Source organism: Podarcis bocagei (assembly GCF_964188305.1).
Source record: "Podarcis bocagei genome assembly, chromosome: 1".
NCBI classification, from domain to species: Eukaryota; Metazoa; Chordata; class Lepidosauria; order Squamata; family Lacertidae; genus Podarcis; species Podarcis bocagei.
This window is the reverse complement of record NC_138125.1, coordinates 118,669,442-118,693,521: the sequence shown is the minus strand read 5'-3', so window position 1 is coordinate 118,693,521 and position 24,080 is coordinate 118,669,442. Positions and strand designations below refer to the sequence as shown.

The 24,080-nt window shown below is 41.7% G+C and overlaps 1 long non-coding RNA gene across 2 annotated transcripts; it reads left to right on the top strand.

The window, feature by feature from the left end:
• Positions 1-4,797: 4,797 nt before the first annotated feature.
• LOC308581833 lies at positions 4,798-9,954 on the top strand. 2 transcript variants are annotated; one of them, XR_014005317.1, is made up of 4 exons: positions 4,798-5,001; positions 6,051-6,334; positions 7,780-7,885; positions 9,023-9,954. It is a non-coding gene; the product is annotated as an uncharacterized lncRNA (long non-coding RNA). The 2 variants fall into 2 exon arrangements; XR_014005318.1 differs by lacking the exon at positions 9,023-9,954 and having other exon boundaries at positions 4,801-5,001; positions 7,780-8,982.
• Positions 9,955-24,080: the final 14,126 nt, after the last annotated feature.

Genomic DNA, 24,080 nt, shown 5'->3' with positions numbered 1-24,080 from the left:
CCAACAGCTGACATGATCTCAGTGGTGCACAATTTTCTCAAAGCTTAGCCTGAATATTTCAGGACATCGCCAAATACATTTGGAATGCAGTTCCAGCTTCATTTATATATTCTTCACTAGACTTGATTTTGGTATCTCGTCAACAGCTGAGGTACTCCATGATGTCATTTGCAAAAGAAGTTCCAGGAGTCAAAAATCTTAGTGTGACAGCAATATTGTACAGTGCAGAGGAGAATGTTTATTAGAAATAGCATTTCATCAACGGAAAGACAAAAGTTCAAGAATGTGAACTCAACAAAGATTGTCTGGGGACTGTGCTTTCGAAAGATGGGACTCAGCTGTTATTTTGGCAAAAATTCCACATCATGTAAATGTGAATAGTTAAGTTCACCACATTCATGTATCAGTTTGTGATTTATTTAATTCCTCATGAAACCCGGCATTTTAATGCACATTCCTCCTAGCATGCACATTTTGGGAACCAATTTTCCCTAATATAATGCATTTTTGTATGTTATTTTTCACTAAAGTATTCATTTTAAAGGACTCTTGAGGGAGGAGGGTTGTCTGAAGTTTGAAGGATAACTTTGTTTCAGTTTGTGCATTGATTAGGGAACTGCCAATTAGGTAGGTAAAGGTAAAGGGACCCTTACCATTAGGTCCAGTCATGACCGACTCTGGGGTTGCGGCGCTCATCTTGCTTTATTGGTCAAGCTTCTGGGTCACGTGGCCAGCATGACTAAGCCGCTTCTGGAGAACCAGAGCAGCGCATGGAAACACCGTTGACCTTCCCGTCGGAGCTGTACCTATTTATCTACAGTAGTGCCCCGCAAGACGAATGCCTCGCAAGACAAAAAACTCGCTAGACGAAAGGTTTTTCCGTTCACGATTTGCCTCTCAAGACGAAATTTCCCTATGGGCTTGCTTCGCAAGACGAAAACGTCTCGCGGCTTTGTTTCCTTTGTCTAAAAACAAAGACATGTTTTGTTTATAAAGTTAATTTATTTTCCCTTCAATTTTTGAACTGCTCTTTACAGTATGTGTGACTTTAAAGAGCAGTTAAGAAACTGTTGTTGTACCAAATTTGGCTTTGTTTGGACTTTTTTTGACCATAGGAACGCATTAATTGATTTTCAATGCATTCCTATGGGATTTCGTGCTTCGCAAGACGAAAAATTCGCTAGACGACAAAAATTGCGGAACGAATTAATTTCGTCTTGTGGGGCACCACTGTACTTGCACTTTGACGTGCTTTCGAACTACTAGGTTGGCAGGAGAAGGGACTGAGCAACGGGAGCTCACCCTGTCGCGGGGATTTGAACCACCGATCTTCTGACCTTCTTGGACCTGTTCCAACCGGTCTGAACTAGTTCCAACCAGCTCAGACCAATTTGAACCAGTCTGAACTGGTTCCAACAGGTCTGAACCAGTTCTGACCGATCTGAACCGGATCCAACTGGTCTGAACTGGCTCCAACCGGTCAAAACCACTTCCAACCGGTCTGAACTGGTTCCAACCAGCTCAGACCAGTTCCAACCGGTCTGAACCGGTTCCAACCGATCTGAACCGGTTCAAACCAGCTCAGACCAGTTCCAACTGGTCTGAACCGGTTCCGACTGGCTCGGACCAGTTTCAACCAGTCTGAACCAGTTCCAACTGGCTCAGACCAGATCCAACTGGTCTGAACCGGATCCAACTAGTCTAAACCGGTTCCAACTGGCTCGGACTAGTTCCAACTGGTCTGAACCGGTTCCAAACCAGTTCAAACCGGCTCGGACCAGTTCCAAGCTGTCTGAACCGGCTCCAACTGGTCCAAACCGGTTCCAACCGGCTTGCACCGGTTCCAACTGGTCTGAACTGGTTCCAACTGGCTTGGACCACTTTCAACCGGTCTGAACCGGTTCCAACCGGTCTGAACCAGTTCCAACTGGCTCGGACCAGTTTCAACCGGTCTGAACCGGTTCCAACAGGTCTGAACCAGTTCTAACCAGTCTAAACTGGTTCAAACCAGCTCGGACCAGTTCCAACCGTTCTGAACTGGTTCACACCAGTTGGAAACAGTCCAAGCAGGATTGACCCAAGCCCGGCCAGTTGGAACTGGTTCAAACTGGTTAGAACTGGTCCAAGCTGGTTAGATCAGGTCTAGGCTGGTTGGTATCAGCCCAGATTGGTTGGAACTGGTCCAAGATGGTTGGAAGCGGTCCAAGCCAACTGGAACTGGTCCAAGCCAGTTGGAACCGGTCCAGACCAAGTGAAGCCAGTACAGACTGGTTTGAACCGCTCCAAGCCGGTTGAAACCAGTTCAGACCAGTTGGAACCGGTCTAGGCAAGTAGGAACTGGATCAGACCGGGTGGTACTGGTCCAAGCAAGCTGGAACAGATCTAAGCCGGTTGGAACCAGTTGGGACAGGTTGGAACCGGTCCAAGCCGTTTTGAACCACTCCAAACTGGTTGGAACAGGTCTAGGCCAGTTGGAACCGGTTCAGACTGTGCTGAGCCTTGTGAAAGCAGTAGAGAGTATACCTGAATATGTCATACCCTTTGGATTGAAAACACCAAAGTTTCAGGCATCAGAAGCCAGGCTGCATTTCCAAAGAAGAAGGCTGAACTAGTTCAGACCGGTTGGAGCTGGTCCGAGCTGGTTGGAACCGGTTTAGACCGGTTGGAGCCAGTTCAGACCGGTTGGAACCGGTTCAGACAGGTTGGAACTGGTCCGAGCCGGTTTGAACCGGTTTAGACCAGTTGGATCCGGTTTAGACCGGTTAGAACTGGTTCAGCCCTGTTGGAGCAGGTTCAGACCGGTTGAAACTGGTCCAAGCCAGTTGGAACCGGTTTAGACCGGTTGGAACCGGTCCGAGCCGGTTCGAACCGGTTCAGGCGGTTGGAACCGGTTCAGACTGGTTGGAACTTCTGTGCTGAGCCTTGTGAAAGCAGTAGAGAGTATACCTGAATATGTCATACCCTTTGGATTGAAAACACCAAAGTTTCAGGCATCAGAACCCGGGCTGCATTTCCAAAGAAGAAGCCAAACAAATTAGAAATTAAAAACACATTAAAAAACTAACAAATGGGGAAGAAAATGTATTATAAAATAATGAGTGGGAATTTTTTTTAAAAAAATATTTTTTTATTAGACATTCGAACAAAACGTATTATCTTAAAACATATCATCCTTAATTTTTTTCCCATTCCCCCCTCCATATAACGACCCCCTCCCCCCCCCGACTTCCCTCAGCTCCAATCTCTGGTTTCTCTACAAATGCTATTCTCTGCCTGTTACAAAATTGTATAAATCCTTAATTTATCTGACTGGTTATTGTCAATAAAAAGTTTGTGAGTGTTTATTCAAAACCTGCCAAGGAGTCCAGTTCACTTTGTTGCTACTTTAAGTACTTTGTAAAAGGTTCCCATTCATCTTTAAAGTCACAGTTATCCTTGTCCCGTAGTTTATGTGTCAGTTTTGCCAATTCTGCATAGTCCATCAGTTTCTCTTGCCATAGTTCTTTCGTCGGGGTTTCCTCATTCTTCCATCCTTGTGTTATTAAAACTCTCACCGCCGTTGTCGCAATCATGAAGATATTTTTCAGCTTCCTTGGCAGGTCTTTTCCTACAATCCCTAACAGAAATGCTTCAGGTTTCTTAACAAATGTTAGATGGAACATTTTCTTCAATTCATTGTACATCATTTCCCAAAGCTTTTAAATTTCATTACACTCCCACCACATATGGTAAAATGTCCCCTCCTTTTCCTTACACTTCCAACACATATTTGAGCTGGTTTTATACAATTTTCCTAACTGCACTGGTGTCATATACCATCTATACATCATCTTCATATAATTTTCTTTCAACAAAGAACAGTCTGTAAATTTTAAATCAATTTTCCATAACCTTTCCTAATCTGTGGGAAAAATTAACCAGTGTGGCTGCCAGAAGCAAAATGAAAAATGGAAAGAAAAAAAATCATGCTCACATCCTGTGCTTTGGAACCTAAACTCATTTCTTTCTGAGCTTGTAACTTCTCCTTGTTTTTTCTTATTCTTGATTTTCACTTTCAGGCACAATTCATGAACCAAAACACACCCATCTCTCAATATTTGCACATATTTGAATTTTGCAATGCAGTTATCCAGCCAAGTAATTTGTATAAAATATGTATATATTGGAGTAAAGCTGGCTTCCTCAACCTCGGCCCTCCAGATGTTTTTGGCCTACAACTCCCATGATCCCTAGCTGGCAGGACTAGTGGTCAGAGATGATGGGAATTGTAGTCTCAAAACATCTGGAGGGCCGAGGCTGAGGAAGCCTGGAGTAAAGTGTCCATAAAAAAACACTGTATTAGTGAACGTAACATACAATACAAAAACACATCATTTTAGGGGAAATTGCTTTGCAAAAATGTGTTTATTGGGATAAATTTGCACTAAAATGCTGATGGATTTTCTTTAAGACCATTTTTCTTTTTAAAAAAATAATAACAAAAATAAGTCCGATTGAACTTTGTTTACCTTTGTTTACCCACACAGGACTGCACTATTAATCTCTGGTTCTCCCCAACACAAGTATTAGAAAACATGAGATGCCTTTAAAATCTTTGCATCTTCTTTTGGTTAAAGTGTCTTTTGGCTTTCTGCAAAAACATTTAAAATAAAAATAAAAGCAAACATTAAATAAGTTTTTCAGGTTTAAAAGTAAGGTTGTTTGGAACGATGTGCTGTGATATCATATTTTAAACAAGCCTGCTACAACAAATGCCCTTACTAGGGAGGGGTATTACACCATCAGTGGGTGGCAAAAGAGGCAGCCATTTAAAAAAGAAGAAGTTGCCAGCCATTTTGAATTTCTCAAAATAAAGAAGAAAGAAAAACAACCAGAACAACAAAATGGCAGCCAATTCTCCTCAAACAGAATTTTGTCCACCCATGAGATATAACTCAAACAAAATAACTGATTTTGAGGCAGGTGAAATGACTGAGAAATGCTCTTTCTCAATTTCGTAAGGTACGACGTGTCCTTCTAAGCTGGTTTCCGGCACCCATTTAGCTCTGTTCTATTGGTGTTTCTCTTATTTTTTATTATAAATTTCTTCTTTTCCATGTTCACATTCACACCATACATTTAACATACTCTTATACCACTTCCCTCATAGTTTGATAAACGTGATGTGAGTTGTTCAGAGATGCCTCATAGGGCTACAGTTCCAAGGACCAGGACTGTAGTATTGTCACCAATATTTTTGCTGCTCATGGCAGCCATTTTGTGTTGGCACCCATGGCATTTTTTTTTTCCAAAATATGAGTACCAGCACCTCGTTCCCCTTTCCCCAAAAATCACTTTGAGGGGGTGTGTGAAATCCCCAAAAAGGATGTTACTGTTTTTCTGTATGCCACAACAGCTGCGAGGATATTGTTAGCGAAGAATTGGAAGAAACAAGATTTACCAACTATTGAAGAATGGCAGATGAAGATGATGGACTATATGGAACTTGCCGAACTGACCGGGAGACTCCGTGACCAGAGAGAAGAGATGGTGGAAGAAGTTTAAGGAATATTTGAAAATAATGTTAATATTTAAAACTTAGAATAGCTTTGGAAGTGGATATAGGCTGTAGGGTTAGAAGTAGAAGATAGGGTATTTTAAAATAGTATTATTTGTAAGTGATAACATGTGAAGTTATTTTAAGTGTGATTTTTTAAAAAAGATGGTTAGAAATTATGATATATGTAAGCTGCTAAAGATGAAGTAAAATGAAAATCAGACAGGTGGGACTTGGGGAAGCCCACTTAACAATGTTTAGAAAAATAAGGATATGACAAGAATTTGTTTGTATTGTTTGTCTTTTCTGTTTGTGTTTTTTTATTTGTGTTATAAAATGAATAAAAAATGGGGGGGGGGGACACACACAAAATCACTTTGAGGGAATCCATCACTGCTAAGGTCATATGAGAGTGATGCTCTTGTGACCTATATTTACTTTTCAAAAGAAGAATGTAACCCTTAATCTTAGTAACGCCAGCACTTCATTGAACAATGTTCTTTTCTGTTCACAGCCTGGAAATACAAATAGCTCTCCGAAGGGTTGCGCCATTGTGTGGTGTATAAACAAATAACAACCCGGTAACAGTAATGTGGCACTGGTGTTTGTTTTACCGAAAAACCTGGGCCCAAATAATTTGTAAGGAGATACGTCCATGGAAAAAGTGAGGTCTGCAACGGAAATATCGAGACCATGCCCAGGTCTGTGTGCTTGATTTATTGCATTGCCGCTCCTATAGTAAATCTGCAACTCTTCCCATGAAACTTCATCCCTCCAGCCTGTAACCTTCAAGCCCAGGTGAGCATCTAATAATCCAACATTCTCCCCCTTTTCCCCTTCTTTAAAATGAATTAAAACTTATCATTAAGCAATAGAGCGTGTGTGAGAGAGAGGAGAAGAAATCTAAATTTGAGCAAGGTTCAATTACGAATCAAATGAGCTCCTCGGAATTGGCAGATGAGCCAATAGCTTTCTTCCCACCCCAATTTATGACTCTCTAAATCCTTTTGTTGTTATTATTTTTCACATTGCCCTCTGCAGACAACGCGGTGGAAACTATGGGGCTACCAAGTCCAGGGAGGAGCAAATGGCTTGATGGTCGTAAGCTTGATATGTCTGAAAAGCGACAGCTTAGGCTTCCATGGTGAAGAGAAAGGCATTGAGGGATGCACTCATTTCTAATGTTTATAAATAGGTATTGAGCCACTAATGCACAGTAAATACCTACATTCATTTTTTAAAGTTTCCTCAAGAACAGTAAGTAGATCAATTAGGGAGGACTACAAGTTCAGCATCTTTCCATGTACCATTAGTTGTTTAGTTAAGCAGCAGACAGTCCCTACACTATCTTTAATCTCTCTCTGGTGCGTTCCCCCCCTTCCGCTTCCCCCTTTTCTTTTTCTCCTCTCTTCCCAATCCAGGAACTCCTCTCATTAAAACTAACTCTTCTGAAATATGCAACACTGGCTAGCTAGCCTCACTTACTAATGGCCTCAAATTGATTCTTAATTACTTGCGATTTTGGATGGCATCCAATTAAAATAGCTGAAGTTTCCGGTCTAATGTGTATTGCTATGCCCTCTCATAACCAATGGCTGCTATGCAAAAACCCTTCAGAATTAAAATCATACCTCGTCGTTGGGGCTTTTTTTTTTTTTTTTTTGGTACGGAAAAAAACCTTCCTGTGACAATTTATCATCAGGCTATAAAGGAAGGCAGCCCAACACTGCAAGGGGGGGGGGAGAATTACATTTGTGCAGTGGCTCTGCTTAAGAAAAAGAAGGAACAGATGATACTAATTCAGAAGACGAGCAGGAAATCTTTTCAATAATTCACTGCATCTTTCCCATAGAACCATGCGTGCTATATATTTTCTAGGCTTCTGCTTGGGCTCTAGGGTGCTAAAGATTTCGTTTTCATGTTGGGTTTTCTCCCATATACACACAGAGAGATAAATGAGTAGCTGCAACGAGAGGCATTATCTTTCTGATTATAAGAGAAATCAGAATAGAGGTGCTGGTTTGTGTGTTGAGTTTAATAATAAAAAGGCAGGGTGTCAGAACATGAAGATCGTGCAGGGGACTGTTAGGTGATAGCGGTGTGGGTCACATGACTAGCTTTTGTATTCAGCATCAATAATTCACTGCCTGCATGTGGGAATTGATCCCATCCAGGATATCCCCAGAGGAGCTTACACACTGAAGCTGAAGTCACACTCTTTCCCTTTCTTTTTTTATCTGCAGATTAACATAGCCGGATCAAAAGCCTTTGTCTCTTGCGAACATCTTTTGCCCCAACATTTGCACCCAGGAAAAGAAAGAAAGAAGGAAAGGCTCTGTGTTTATTTGGGTAATGAATTGCAGTAATTAATGCACACATTGATTCCGATCCCAACTTTCCCCCTTAAAGGTCATTTCCATATTTAATTTATAGAAAGCGCATACAATTCCTTTTCAACAGAGCACAGCCCAGAATTCAAGAAAAAAATATCCGGTGCCTGCTCTGTGGAAAGATGAGCGAGCGATGAGGGCAAGGGGTGAATTTCATATCATATTAAAAAGAGGCTGAACTGCAATGATTAGAAAAAAAACATATTTGCTGTTTAGAGGGAGGATCTAACAATGGAAGCTGTAACTCAGTCTGCTAAAGAAAATAATCTCACTAACTTTATGAAGATATATTGGATTTTTACAAGTGCTGGGATTGGTTCCTGATATCAGGGCGCCATTTAGGGAATTTTACTATGAATCTTGTGGTAATTTTAAACTTTTTGTGTGTGTTATCAAAACAATAGCAAGCATATTACGTCCCACTGATTTCAGGTGGAGCATTAAATGCATGCTTAATACTGATACAAGTTTACCTGGGTGTAAGCTTCATTTAATGTAGTGAGACTTACTTTTGAATAAGAATGCATTGGTTTGTGATATATATCTCTTCCCCTGAAATTAATGTGACTAAGACTGCAATCCTATGCACAAATACCATAATGTACTTTGAACAGGATAGGACTTACCTCTGAGTATATATGTCTAGGCTGGTGCTGTTACAGCGCTTAAATTTGTCTGGATTGTGCCATGCATGTTTTGACTATGGGGCAATCCATATTAAAACACACATAAACATCCTATATATTCCTTTTCTTTAAGAAGCATCATTGTTCTGGGAGTTCCACAAGGCATGTAAACATGTCACATATTGCTTACAACTAAAAAATATCTTTCCGTTCTAAAAAATATAGGCCCCTCACTTTACAATAAACTATCCAGTTATGACTCATTAGGGAAACGAAGAGGCAAAATTGAAATGAAATGAAAGAAAGATTTCTGACCAGAAAAGAGGCATTTCAGAGATGCAAGACGCTTAAGATTCTATTTGTGGGCAGCTAAAGATGTGATTTAAAACACACAGTGAGAAGCTCTGAAATATCCTCCCTTGTATTACCCTATAAGTAAAATTTCAATGTGTTTTTTTTTTCCCTTAAAGAAGGGAAATTGTATGGACCAGAGATGCATCTGAGGAATGCAATCAGATGTTTAACTGAAATGCACAGGTGCTGTAAATGTGAAAATTAAACCTCTTCCCCAAACCCTCCACCCCGGCAGAGACACACACTCATACAAGGACACAAAAAGGAAGAATTATTTGGAAGCACACGCCAGCTAAAGGAATACCTGATTAACCTTTCACTGACTCCTGGGATCACGTGATACAAAGCTTGCCTTCCTCCTAGAGTGATGGCTTTAGAAGAAGATGTTAAATTTAACCTCTGGTGCAATGATAAATTGACAATAAAAAATTCAATGGCTTGGTAATTACCAATCACTTTGGACATCGGCAACATTTTTCAGTTCTGTCAGCACTTATTGGCACAAAAGCTTCGGCTGAAATTCTCCCAGTCTCCCTTCTTTTTCAACTTTGTTTTGCACGATGCAGATTAAATCTGCCACCCTATTACGGATTCATTTTCCTAATTTTTCATGTCTGCACCATGCCCCAGCTGCACAAGGCTGATAATTGTGGAGTCCAGCCCTGATGATTAACATCAGAAGAATTAATTATGCCTGCCATTAAAATTCCAGGTTGCACGTGGCGATCAAGAAAAATTAAGCTTCTCCCGGCCTCTAAATCATCTCACCTTTCACAGGAGTGATAGTGCCTCGACAGCTAAACTGCTGTCTGTGTTTGACTAGAGGTCTAAACTATACACCCATTGCAAAACAAGCTAGATGTCCTGCTGGTAATTCCTGACATTCAGCTTGACTTGCTTAAACAACAACAACAGAGGGCATAGCATAACCCTATAAACAAAGCCCCCACTATCATGGATGCATGTTGGGGAATTAAAAAGTATATGGTGGAAGAAGCAGGAGCCTCACATGCCTAATGTCAGCAGCCAGAGTGCCACCATTTTCGAACACTTGCTAAAGTCAATCCACTATTCTTTAGCATAATCCTTTAAATGAAGCCACCCCCACCCCCAGCAGACAAAATTGTGGGAATAGTGTATGGGCATATTCACACCTTATATTTAAAGCACTATGATACGACTTTAAACAGTGATGGCTTACACCAAAGAATTCTGGAAGCTGTAGTTTGTTAAGGGTGTTTAGAGATTTGGAACAGTGGTTTGCGGAGGGCCATAGTTCAGAAGGCAGAAGCTGGGAAATACTGGATGGGGAACAGCTAGGAAAAGAAACACTGGAAGAGAGAGGGTTAACGGGTTCACTGTCTCTGGACAGCATTCACCCCCACCTTCCCCAAAGAGACTGAGAGCTCAGTAAGTGTTAGAACAGAAAGCATAGAGGGTACAAGCTCAGATTACAAGACGTAGGAGTGATGTAGATTAATAGGGACGGAAAGGCAGAGTGAGCCTTAATTTGGAGCACCGCCATTCTAAGAAGATGTGTTCTTTTGTCTCTCACTGTGGTTATTAAAGAACCTAACTGGTAAGACATTCCTTTTGCTGGATTTTCTTATTTACCGCCACGGGGGAAGAACTGATTCCCCAAAGCCTGACACACTGGACCTACACCATGCACCACATGCTGTGCACATGACGTCACATGCATGTAGGGCCACCTGAAGATTGAGGAGGCCCAGCTCCCTTAAAACAAATATCAAGTTGGTGCGCCTGACTCTCTGAGTGGTTTAGCAATCAATCCCTCGTCAAAGGGAATTATGGGAATTGTACATGCAGGGTCAGAACTCTGGTTGGCAAGACTAGCCTCTCTCCAGTGAAGCCTGACAACAAGACAGATTAAAACAACAACAACAGGAAGGACCCAACTGTTGTTGGTAGGACTTCAGAGTTCCTTACAACTGAGGAGGAAGAGAAGGGGCGGTGGAGAGATGGCCTGAGTTCTCTCAGGAGGGAGAAGTTCCTGGAAAGAAGCTCAAGAGGCCACAGGGTGATGTCTCAAACTATATCCAACAGGTGCCCCAAGAAGGAACTGCTGGAGTGTTGTCAACTGGGGGGGGAAGCATGTGATGTAACACCCTGTCCCTAATAAACAACAAGAAACTATCCAGCTGGAAGTGGCTAATCATGTGCAGGGGGGGGGGACAAGGGGGCATGGACACTGGGCCTTTTGGCATCCTCTTGCACATGGAAACCCAACAGAACTACATCATAGACTCCTCTCCCATCAGTCAAGGCTTCTGATAGTTGCCTGAGACAAATGGCTAACTCACCAAAGCCCTATTCCAAGCATTCTTGCTCCCGTGTTTCCCAACAGGTTTCTTTGTACGAAAAGTGCAACCTTTTTTTTTGATATAACCTTTGTGTGGTATATGTGCATAAGATTCCACATTTCCTGGGGGGAAACAGGGGACATCACCCCTGCATACCAGAATGGGGAGGGGTGACGTGTCATCATGGTGCAAACATACCAGCAGGAACACTGGATTGGCTCCGCTGCTTCGTTTGCATCCCACCAACCTTGCTGCCAACCTTAATACTCTCCCTTTCCTTCCTGGAGTGCTGCAACCCAGCAACCAGAGATCAGCTGAGCACTCCCACACCACACTATCATCTGCTGCAGACCCTACACAATGGATGTTCTGTGGTTGCAAGAAAGTCTTTCTGTGTGCAGCTATATGTGTAAAGTCCCCATCACTACAGACGGCTGAGCAATTCACACAAAGACTAGAGAGGGGTGCTACTTGGAACACCCTCATTCCTTACTCTTGTACAGTGGTACCTGTACAAATGTCGGGTTACAAATGTCTCAGGTTACAAACGCTTCAGGTTACAAACTCCACTAACCTGGAAGAGTTACCTCAAGTTGAGAACTTTGCCCCAGGATGAGAGGACCAGGATCATTGGAATGTGAATGATGATTGGAATGTGATCTAAACCTGGCAGAGCCCTTTGTGATATACTTGGCAAGCCTGGGGAAATTAAAGGACAGGCCGAGGATAAATTCTTTACGGAAGTGTGGAATGGCGTCTGTCCCTATGTGATATGATTTTTGGGAGAGTCTAAAACCCACACAGAGGATGTTTGTTTCCAACCCGCTTGTGAAGATTATCAGAGATCGCAAAGAAAGGAATATATGATAACAACAAGAAGATGAAGAAAGTAATAAAGAGACTATCTGGACAGAACTGGATAGAATTGTTTAATTAAAGCAGCAATATAAGTGATGCTTGGACCCCCGTTCGGAGCTTGAAGTATGGGTACCCCCAACAAAATTTAAAAATCTGGCAGTATAATTTGGAACTAATGTGATTTGGAAATAATGTGATTTGATTGGCCTGTTAATAAACATATTTTTTTTATTAAAAAAAAGAGAATGGAAATCATGTGCCAGTGGCGCAGCGGCAGCAAGAGGCCCCATTAGCAAAAGCACGCCTCTAGTTAAGAACAGTTTCAGGTTAACAACAGACCTCCAGAATGAATTAAGTTTGTAACTAGAGGTACCACTGTAATGTACTCCCCTCGGCTGTACTTGAGGGACGATTCCAACAGATTCCATACGAAAAACGCTTATGTCCTTGCAGAGATGGCAGCACCGAATCAGTGGTGGATGCCCTCCTTGCGTGCATTCTTTACAAAGACCTGATGAACGAGATTATCACCTATCTTTTATTGTCTATTCTGGGTCACCCAACCACTGCCACAGTGTCTTTTTCTCCTGGCAGATCAAAAGGAGCAGATGACTGCGAAGGTTGCAAGGTGGGGCAATCAGAATATGGTCCACTATTTGACTGCTGATTCAGGACCCTAAACTGTGTTTTATATAATCAAATTTTATTTTGTTCTGTGTATATCGCAATGTTCTTTCGTTGATATGGCCGATGGCTGACGCAAATAAAGTTTTATTCATTCATTCTTACTCCTGTGTCAGCAAACAAGAGAACAAGAATACCTGTAGAGGACTCAAATGGTCCACCATGTTTTCTTCTTAATCATCCATATTAATTAAACTGTGGCGTGTGTTTTCTGTTACAACATATAATATCTAATAAAGCTAGCAGAGATGTTTCCACATATACCACTTTGTGAATGCTCTTCTTTATTAATGATCCTGGGGTGACATTGAGTGTAAAAGACACACACACACACACACACACACACACACCTTTCAGCTATAAGTCTCACAACCAGAATTGTCTTTTAAGTGACAGTTTGTCTTCCCTTCTTTTTCTCCAAGGTTCTCAGATCTTAATATTTAATATTTCTATTCCAAGAGCTGTTTACTTGAAAATGCTAAAGGAGAGGGGGATGATGCATATAAACTCAAAAAATATACTACACTGACAAGCTGATATACAGTGTGTACAATGTTCTCGCAGAACTGTTTACAAATACAAGCCATTTTCAGGCAATCTTTATTTCCCTCCTACAATCTATTTGCTGGACAGTGTAGAATGTAGTCTTCCGTAATGCCCAGGGAGGCTGAATATAACTGTCTTTAGGGTAGTAATATAAAATAATCTAATAGCTGAAGAATCTATCCACAATCGTGTAAAACTGAAGTGCTGTGATCCATCTGAACCAATCTGATGTCATGGACTTTGATGGGATTAAATCATTCTAAATCCAAATTCTTCAGATGAATTCACAGTTGTATATCAACAGTGTTGGGGGGGGATTTAACCCCTTCTTTTCTAACATTCGCCTACTGCTGAGAGAAAATTGCTTTTTTATTTTTGTTCTTAGCCAAGCATCTTGGAGAAATTGAAATATTCAGCCACAAAAGTAGATGTCTTTGGCATTAGAGGGAAATCTTTTACTTTTGCAACTGTTATAAACAGGAAATAATGGTTTCAGTGCTAGGTAAAGGCAACAATATTACTTGGAAATAAACTGATAAAGGAATGAAAACAGATTTCTAAGATTTTTCTGCAAAGGAGTAATGAGTAAGGAAAAGCCTGTTGATTGACTCATTTCAAAAATGATTGCTGCATGAGCAACTCAAAGTGAATTTGATCTAGCCTAGGGTGTGAAATTTACTAGAGCCATAAAAACTAAGATGATATGCATTTATCATGCACTTTTTTCTACTCTATGTTTCGTTTCCAAATTACCATAATTGTGTATATAGCAGAGAGAGCTTGTGAGAACTTGCAACGGGGAGACAGTTTGATGAACGGGTGTAAATATCATGCACCAAATGGTGACTGTCACTCACAACTATACAAAGTGCATGCATAAGCAATGCCTTCTGTGGAACCATAAAGTAATAGTTCTGATGGGGATATCCATATTAGCTGATAATAAGAAGCAGATTTTGAATATATACTTTGCAGAATTAAAGCAAACAGTGGCATAGAATCAATTACATTCACCTATAAATATGTTACACAACTGGAAGGCCCAGAACGTTCAGGGATTGATTAACTTCTACTGGAAATCATGTGCCAAATGAAATACGAACAGCTCCTTTCAGACGTTTTAACTTTAAATCCTAAAGTAAATCCTAACTTGAAACATACCTCACAGTTATAGCAACGGATATTGTATTCTATATAAAATAGGCCATTTAGTACTTGTGATCATTTTATTGCACTGTCTCACAAATGACAACTAGTAGAGCGTTCAAGATTAAAAGAGCATTTATTGTATTTGTAACAGTATTCCAGGAATGCCATAAAAATGAAGGGTGAAGTCATACATTAAAACATTTTAACAACACGGCTTAATTGAAATAGTTGGAAGAGTTCCGTTTTCGAGGGCTGGGATCCAAACTGCTTCTCAGTCACATCCCAAGGCTTGGGCACACCTATGGAGTTTTCCTCTTTTTTTCCCTTCGAGGGAAAGAAAAGGCCACACCAGTTTCAAAAGCAGTTTGCCATGCAGATTTGTGTGGATGGGTAGGATGGGGGGGTTACTTTTCAAGAGATACAAGTCTAAAGCCCTTTTGGGATCATGGAAAAAACGGAGCCGTAGCTAGCTGATCTTGCGCCCCTGGCAGAACTGTCCAGATTGTGCCCCCTAGCCACGGACAATAGCTCTTCTTTCCGTCTCTCCTCTAACCCCCACCCCTTCCACCCAATCAATTCACCCTCTATTAAAAATAATTTATTATGTACTTTTCCAAGCACAATTCAAAGTGTTGGTGCTAACCTTTAGAGCCCTAAATGGCCTCGGCCCAGTATACCTGAAGGAGCGTCTCCACCCCCACCGTTCTACCCAGACACTGAGGTCCAGCTCCGAGGGCCTTCTGGTGGTTCCCTCTCTATGAGAAGTGAGTTTACAGGGAACCAGGCAGAGGGCCTTCTTGGTAGTGACACCTGCCCTGTGGAATGCCCTCCCATCAGATGTCAAGGAAATAAACAACTATCTGACTTTTAGAAGACATCTGAAGGCAGCCCTGTTTATACAATAATCAATATTTATATTTATCGACATATTTTAGCCAATTTTGCACGCGCCCCATTGCCTGCGCTCCTGGCAGGGGCTCACCTTACCACCCCCTAGCTATGGCCCTGGGAACAAGCCAAGAGATTCTTTGGATCCTTCTGAAGAAGTCCATGCCAATTCAGTTTGGCCAGATTTAGAGTGTATCCCTACTAATCCATCAGTAACAGCTTGAATGTGCAGGTAGGCTAACGTGCACCTACTTTGTTTTCCTCAGGACTTGTTGAGGTTCTGGCGAGTTCTGGGTGAAAAAAGCCCTGGTTTTCCTGCAATGCGCCTTGAAAATGTAAGGTCGCTTGGGGAGAGGCCTAGATGTGTGGAACTGCATGTTTGAAGGTCCTAGTTATATCTTCAAAATATCTTGTGCCTAGAGCAGGCACTTCTTCCCCAACCTCTTAAAGCCTACATATGCAGGTTACATATGCACTATTTACACTGGAAGTGCACCCCCAAATATGTGCAACAACCCACTCCCTGTGGGTTTTTCCTGACAAACTGTTTATTGAGCATTTGTCCAGATTTGCTTGCACAAACGCAGAGGTTGGATTATGTGTGGCCTTTATAATAATAATAATAATTATTATTATTAATACCCCACCCATCTGGCTGAGTTTCCCCAGCCACTCTGGGCAGCTTCCAATTGAGTGTTAAAAACAATACAGCATTAAATATTAAAAACTGCCCTAAACAGGGCTGCTTTCAGATGTCTTTTAAAGATAAGATAGCTGCTTATTTCCTTGACATCTGAAGGGAGGGTGTTTCATAGGGCGGGTGCCACTACCGAGAAGGCCCTCTGTCTGGTTCCTTGTAACCTCACTTCTCGCAATGAGGGAACCACCAGAAGGCCCTTTACTGAGTGTTCATCCTGTTTTGTTTGTGGCGAGGTTATACAAATAGGAGCATTCTACCTGAATTCATCCTGATTTCCTTGTGTGGTGTTTATATGTCTTCCCATTGGTGTTTCATTCATCCTACACTTTTTAATGTGTTCCCATGTCACTTTTCTACCAAAAGCCTTCAGGGGGTTTTTTTTTGGGGGGGGGGGGTTAAGCAGGTTTATTGCAGCAGGGCAACAAGGTGCTTTAATCCGCTTTAATGGTGCAAACCTAAATTTATAGTATGTGCTTAAAAACCCTCCCACAAAATACTAACACTCTGGAGGCAGTATGATCACCAACTTCCAGCAGTCAATTACTCCTGTAGTTGTAAAGTTTAACAGCTTGTATGAAGCAACAGGCTGGGTAGCGGACAGGATGTGCAGAAATGCACTGACAAATCACACGTGCAACTCATTTTTCTGCTTACCATGTTGCACAGGTTAACTTTTTGGAAACATACATGGCAAATACATGTGCAAAGGGCCTCACCACTTTTTCTTAAAAGCATTTGCAATATTTACTTGATTGATTGATTGATTGATTGATTGATTGATTGATTGATTGACTTCTTATATTTATAAGAAGAGTTTGGATCTGATATCCCGCTTTATCACTGCCCGAAGGAGTCTCAAAGCGGCTAACATTCTCCTTTCCCTTCCTCCCCCACAACAAACACTCTGTGAGGTGAGTGGGGCTGAGAAACTTCAGAGAAGTGTGACTAACCCAAGGTCACCCAGCAGCTGCATGTGGAGGAGCGGGAATCAAACCCGGTTCACCGGATTACGAGTCTACCGCTCTTAACCACTACACCACACTGGCTTCCATCATGGACCCCAACACATGCAGTTCTTGAGAGGTCTCTCATCTCAACACTGACCACACCCAGACCGGCTTAGCTTCTGGAAGCCTCCTCTGTTTTCAGACCATACCCTGAACCTCAGTTCAGGCATTCAGGGGAACACTCGGAATGTTGCAGTCCCCAGCCCACTTTTTCCATGTCTGGAGCTGGCCTGTCATAGGTGGAATCTACACACATATAAAAACCGTTCTGAAATGTTTGGTTTTTTTAAGCGTTTTCAAAATTACATTGAATTTTCCATAAGGCTCACTATCAGCATCTAGTTTCACATTGTATATTGCACTTAAAACACACTTAAAACATTTTATTTGCAGCTGTATAGTTGAGTCTCTAGTCATATATTTTTCAGTGACACAGCATTTTGGATTAACTTTCTGGTTCATAGCCAGTTTTCAAAATCCTAAACACGTTGCCAAAGTTAATGGAATTTGCATCCAAGAAGTATGTTTAGCAGCACGGTGTTATTTTAAGGCCTTTCAATTCCAGTAACCTTCTGCTGAAGCCAGTGGGACTATACCATTGTAGACAATATAATGCCTCCATTCCTTTAATAGGTACCCCACTAAATTTGTCACTTGAAAGAGAAGCAGTAGCTATATCTCTCTGTGTATCTACTGTATGTTTACAGTAACAATATTCAGTAAATGACTTCTTATTAACAATATTGCTTAGCCAAATAAAGAATAAAAATCAAAATACACATGGGAAGTAGTGATTAATAACACTCTACTTTGTTAGACTCTCTGTTGATGAGGACTTGCTCGTTGGGTCAATAGTTCATCCCTGGGGATTTCTTTTCTTTTCTTTCTTCTTCTTCTTCTTTACACACTGCTAATCCATGCTCCTAGTCTGGCAAACAGGCCACAGAGTTTCTCTCACTCCCTCAGTTTTACAGCATCAGCCACACTTCCCCTTAAAAATATCTTAATTCTGGAACGATAATACTATCCTCTGTGGGCTATAAAAATAACGAAACTGAGCAGATTGCTGGTAATGTAATATATGCTGCTTTAAATCAATAATGTAAAAGGGAAAGAGAGATCCAGCCAACCATACGAGTGTGAAAGAACTGTTTAAAAAAAGAAACCCACCACGCTAAGGAACTATGCAATGGATCTCTTCATCTAACCTTCCAAGGAGATTTCTGTAGCTTTTCATTAATGCCCATTTTTAAATACATTTTGTTGCTGTCCTGTTACAGTCAGTGCTGGAGCCCTTTCCAAGAAGGATAGGAAATCCTCACATAGACCTTCTGTAAACAGCAGGGCTCTCTCTAGCGCAGAGCTGAGCAAGGAAGGAGAACCATCCGTGTGAGAGGAGTTTCCCTTCATTCGTTACAAGATAACCAGTGGGCTAGCAAAGGTCACAGTACAAATGAGAGACAATTATCTGAGGGAGGCCTTGCCAGAGACAAAGATAAATTAATATGGATCTGGGGAAGGTGGGCCGAGGAGAGGATTAAAAAGATGTCCTCTTCGCCTGACAGCGGTGTGACAGAGGACACCCGGTGGCATGCCCTACCTTAAGATGCCAGGTCTTATTTACACACGTTAATTGGAAATGTCAGGAAAATAGAGTGTCGTCATACCTCTTCTTGAATTGGAGGGCCAAATCCTATGGCTGGTCACTTGTGGGTGGAGAGGCCAGAGCTAGAAAGGAAGAGCAGAGAGGTTGAAGAAGAGTAGCTCCATTGGATGGGTGGGTACTCAGCTAGGTTTTACTCAGAGTAGAACCACTGAAATTAATGGACCTAACCTAGTCATTTCAATGGGTTGACCCCACCTGACGTTTTTGTGTGTGTTCTCTTCTCAGCTGTGCTATCAGACTGGAAAACTCACAACGGCTGTATTTCCTAAGCATCTCGTGGTCCAGCCTAATTTCTTTTTTAAGAAGAGGGAGGGCTGGGATGAGGGTGAAGCAGGGATGCCAACTTGAATAAAATTTTGGAAGGGGCCCGCCCTGCATAATCAATTACAAGATGCAGCACAACCCCCCCCCCATTTAAATGGCAATGCCCAATGATTTTTTTGGGGGGTGGCCCACTCAAACATTTTATTGGTGGACCTGAAGGGACCTTGGCCACTAGGAGTTGGCTCCTGTGGGGTGAAGTGTGTGGTGGGTGGCTGGGGAGATACCGTATTTTTCGCTCTATAACACGCACCTGACCATAACACGCACGTAGTTTTTAGAGGAGGAAAATCTGTAGGCATGCCACCCGTATGCATTTCCTCCATAACACGCACAGATATTTCCCCTTACTTTCTAGGAGGAAAAAAGTGAGTGTTATGGTGCAAAAAATACGGTAGGTGAGGGCAATATTCAGATATGGACTTCAAGCTGTGTTCTGTGAAGGTCAAACCGTAAAACATGGTGGCCCTTGATTCTACCTGGCAGACTTTCCATAGATACAAACTGGTGAGAAGGCATTGACCACTTCCACACTCTGCTTGAAAAGTCAACGAACCGCCTTCTAGAGTAAAGAGAATTGGCAGAAGCCTGCTTAGAAATCAGACATCTCCCCCCCAAATCATGCTTGGAGTTTGAGTCTTTCTCTTCTTTTCCATGCTACCAATCACGTTCTTCTGAGGCTGTTCAGCTCTTTGATATACACTAGAGCAGAGGGGAATGAATCAGGATGGAAGGCGGCTTGAATGGAAGCAATGGAAACCATGCAGGAAGCCCAACAAAACACAAGTAATAGCTCAGCATCAAGCCTGCTTGATGGCTGTGATAGTGACAAAGATGCAATTTCTCCATAACTTTTGTGTCTTCTCAACAATGTCCAGGTGAGTATTTGGGGGTAGTGCATGTGCTTTTCAAATCTAGCACAGAACCTTCCATGTCATGCTGTGGGGTGTTTGCCAGGCATGCGAGGATAAAGTTGCTCGCGTCCGTCTTGTCTCACATGCTACAATTGTGGTAGATCAGTCAGTGGAGATCTCCAGTGCACTAACTGGGCCTATTATTGTGGATTACCTTCACTTGGTGGGGCCTGGTGATGTCCACAATGTGCCTTGTACATCTTTATGATCAATCCATGCCCCTCTGGATATTAGAAGTTATTAAAATGGAACAAGCTCAGAAATTTCATTCTCTTTTTCTTTTTTCCACAATTTAATCTTCTTCCAAAAGAAGGCATTTGAATTTTTGCAGTGAATTTTGCTCACCATGCACACACGACGGCTTTTGTGAGTAAAAAAACTATTATTATTATTATTATTATTATTATTATTATTATTATTATTATTACTCACCCTCCATTTGAAATTGAAATAGCCCCTTGGACAACATATAATTCTATGTAGGATTGGATACTCCAAGTGTCCCTATTTTCCAGGGACAGTCCCAGATTTACAGAAGCCATCCTGGTTTCTGATTTGATCCTGGAATGTCCTGCTTTTCCTTAGGACGTCCCTATTTTCATTGGAGAAATATTGGAAGATAATGGAGTTATGTGACCCCCAAGTCAAGGAGATAACTAACTATACAGCCTTCAGAAGACATCTGAAGGCAGCCCTGTATAGGGAAGTTTTTTAATGTTTAATGTTTTATTATGTTTTAATATACTTTGGAAGCTTCCCAGAGTGGCTGGAACAACCCAGTCAGGTGGGTGGAGGATAAATAATAAATTTATTACTACTACTACTACTACTACTACTACTACTACTACTACTACTATTACTACTACTACTATTGAAAAGGCCATCCCTATTTTCATCAGAAAAATGTTGGAGGCTATAGGTAAGTCAGGTGATGTTCGTGCACCAGAAAAAAGACAGATTAAAACTGAATGAGAGCTCAACGCTTGCTCAATGCTTGCCCCCGTGGTCTTTTTCATAGGAAATCCTGCCTCAGAGCCTCGGCATGAAAACCCCTGTTTTAGAGGAATGCTATTTTAGAGCACCTTTAGTGTGGAACTGTTTGATGGATGATACAGAACATAATTTCACCAGCTGTTTATATGTATTCGGAGAGAGCAGGGTGCAATATACCTTCTGGGAAGGAGTCAATGTCTTTTCTTTTCATCTAGGCCAATGTTTAATAATTAATACTTATTTATTTGCATAACTTTGCATGGTACCTATAAATCTGAGAGGGCTTTCTCTCACATGTGGTGCAACAGTAAATAAAAGTGAAAGGAAGTAGCTAACAGAGGGTAAACGAACGCACCAAGGTTACAGGCAGATACAGAAGCTTACATTTCACAGTCTGGCTTTTTTTCAATATGGAAGTCCCTTCAGCATAGGGGAATAGCCAGGTCCACAGAAGTATTTCATATTTCCTCAACATTTCTCTGATGAAAATAGGGACATCCTATTCCATAATATTATTATTAACAATGCTATTATTTATACCTTACCCATCTGACTGGGTTGTCCCAGCCACTCTGGGTGGCTTCCAACGTATATAAAAACATAATAAAACATTAAACTTTTTTTTAAAAAAACTTCCTTATACAGGGCTGCCTTCAGATGTCTTCTAAATTACCATATTTTTTGCACCATAACACTCACTTTTTTCCTCCTAAAAAGTAAGGGGAAATGTCTGTGCGTGTTATGGAGGGAATGCCTATGGGTGGCATGCCTACGGATTTTCCTTCTCTAAAAACTATGTGCGTGTTATGGTCGGGTGCATGTTATAGAGCGAAAAATACGGTACTTATCTCCTTGCATAAATCCATACCCTCCAACATTTCTCCCATGAAAATAGAGACATCCTAAGGAAAAGCACAACATTCCAGGATCAAATCAAAAACCGAAACGGCTTCTTTAAATACGGGACTGTCCCTGGAAAATAGGGACACTTGGAAGGTCTAATTTCGGAGCTTGGTTGTGAGGGAAAGCCGTATTGGGCCTCTTCTATAAATCCACCTCAGTGACATGCTTTATCACTCAGGAGATATTGGGTGACAGCTATTTACTTAATTGCTTGGAAAAACCCAGCCAAACAGGGGTGTCTCGAGTTTGCCATCTTGTTCATTTCCTGCCTCTAGATTTACAGTTTAGCAACATTTGAACTTTCCGGGTTTTAAGTGTCCGAAGAATAAGGGACGCATTTCAACCCCATGAAGTGCAACAGCTGGGGCCATCTCCTCCCTACATCCAATCTCCTTCCCCTCACTTCTCCCTTCACATAAGGCAGACAACAGAGGCTGTATATTTGAACTCCACGGTGTGCGGTCTCTCAAGCCCGGTCATTGACATGTAGCAAACTATCCTAGTAAAAGCTCTCGATCAAATTCAGAGACCTCCCCCCCCCCTCGCTTTCCTCCTTTTCCTGCCAAATTTCTTTAGATGGACAGAAATTCTATATGATAGAAACACAACTCTTTTAAGGGAAAATGTCATCACTTAGGTATACGAGAGAGTGCCCAAGATGTGTCTGTAAACCTGAGGCTGCTGCCTGTTCCAGATTGTGGCAACTTTTAAATCTGTCAGCACAACATGAATTTCATATTAAGCTGCTTCCCGGTGCTTTAGCCAGGAAGTAAAGAGGGGCGCATACTGTAACATTTATGGGCGGACTGGTGCTAGGTCAACCATGACATCATTCTCCACTCTGCTGAGCCTGTAATGAGGTGAAAAGGCAGCTTTGAAACAACATAGCACTTTATTTATTAGGATATTTTAAGTGTGCTTGTATTTCAATTTATGATAACCCCACCACTTCCCACCGTCAAACAAATACTGTGGATTATAGCTCTCCTGCAGAGCAAAGCAAGAAAGAGTTGAGGGCTAAGGCCTCTTTTTGGCTGGCGAAAGATTTAATAGGCGGGCCCTGGTGGGATATTTCTCCTGCTGAGAGGAAAACCCTGTCGTGGCAGCCCAGCCGGTTAGGAAAAAGTCGTGCAAATGTTTGTTGTGTTGCAGGTAAACTTAAAAATGCAAGCTTAAACATGGAAAGCGTAATGCTGGTGGTCAACAAAAGAGGTTTAAAGACTCTCTCAAGGCAAATCTTAAAAAATGGAGTATAAACACCGACAACTGGGAAACACAGGCCTGTGAGCGCTTCAATTTTAGAATAGCCTTTACCAAAGGTGTCATGGACTTTGAAGACGCTCGAACTCAGGACGAAAGGGAGAAACGTGCCAAGAGGAAGGCATGTTTGGCAAACCTTCACCATGATCAACTCGCACCCGGAAACTTATGTCCCCACTGTGGAAGGACGTGTGGATCCAGAATTGGCCTCCTCAGTCACTTACGGACTCACTGTTAAAACTGTGTTTATGGAAGACAATCTTACTTGGCTACAAGTGATCGCCTAAGAAGAAGAATCTATAAATCATAGACGCTAATTCGACAATTTTTATCGTATTTATTCATTTGAACTTTTGTTATTGTTTCTCCCAGTCATGGGAAGGGGCAGAAAATTACTTGGAGGCTGGAATGAAATGGACAGGGGCCAGCAGACTTGAAGTGGGTAGAAATTATATTCTGCCTAAGCACTGACCTAATTTCTGCTACCATGGCAGAATGTCAAATAAGAAGTTGTAAGCGAACTCCAACTTTGCCTCAATGAATTAAAGGTCACCCACAATAGCACTGTCCTGTGGGTGGGTGTATTTAAGTAAGTCCCATCAAGTTCAATGGGGCTCACTCCCAAGTAACTGCATAAGTTTGCAGGCTGAATGTGGCTTTTTTAAAACAGCAAGTGAATGGCATTTCAGCAGAGATGAACCCTGTCTTTTTACATAAATTAAAAGCTTCTGACTGAAGGTTGCCATATCCAGCGAGCACATGACTTTGAACAAAGCATGACACTTTCCCCCAAGACTCATTTGGGAATTCATGTTAATTAGCAATGAAGGTTAGATATAACAACAATGGAGAGAGAAAGATGGAAAAGCAAGAGATGCTCCATTCTTCCTATCAGGGTTTGTCAACCATGGATTACAAATGAGTAGGCCATATATAACCACTAGATAACCATCAGCTGAAA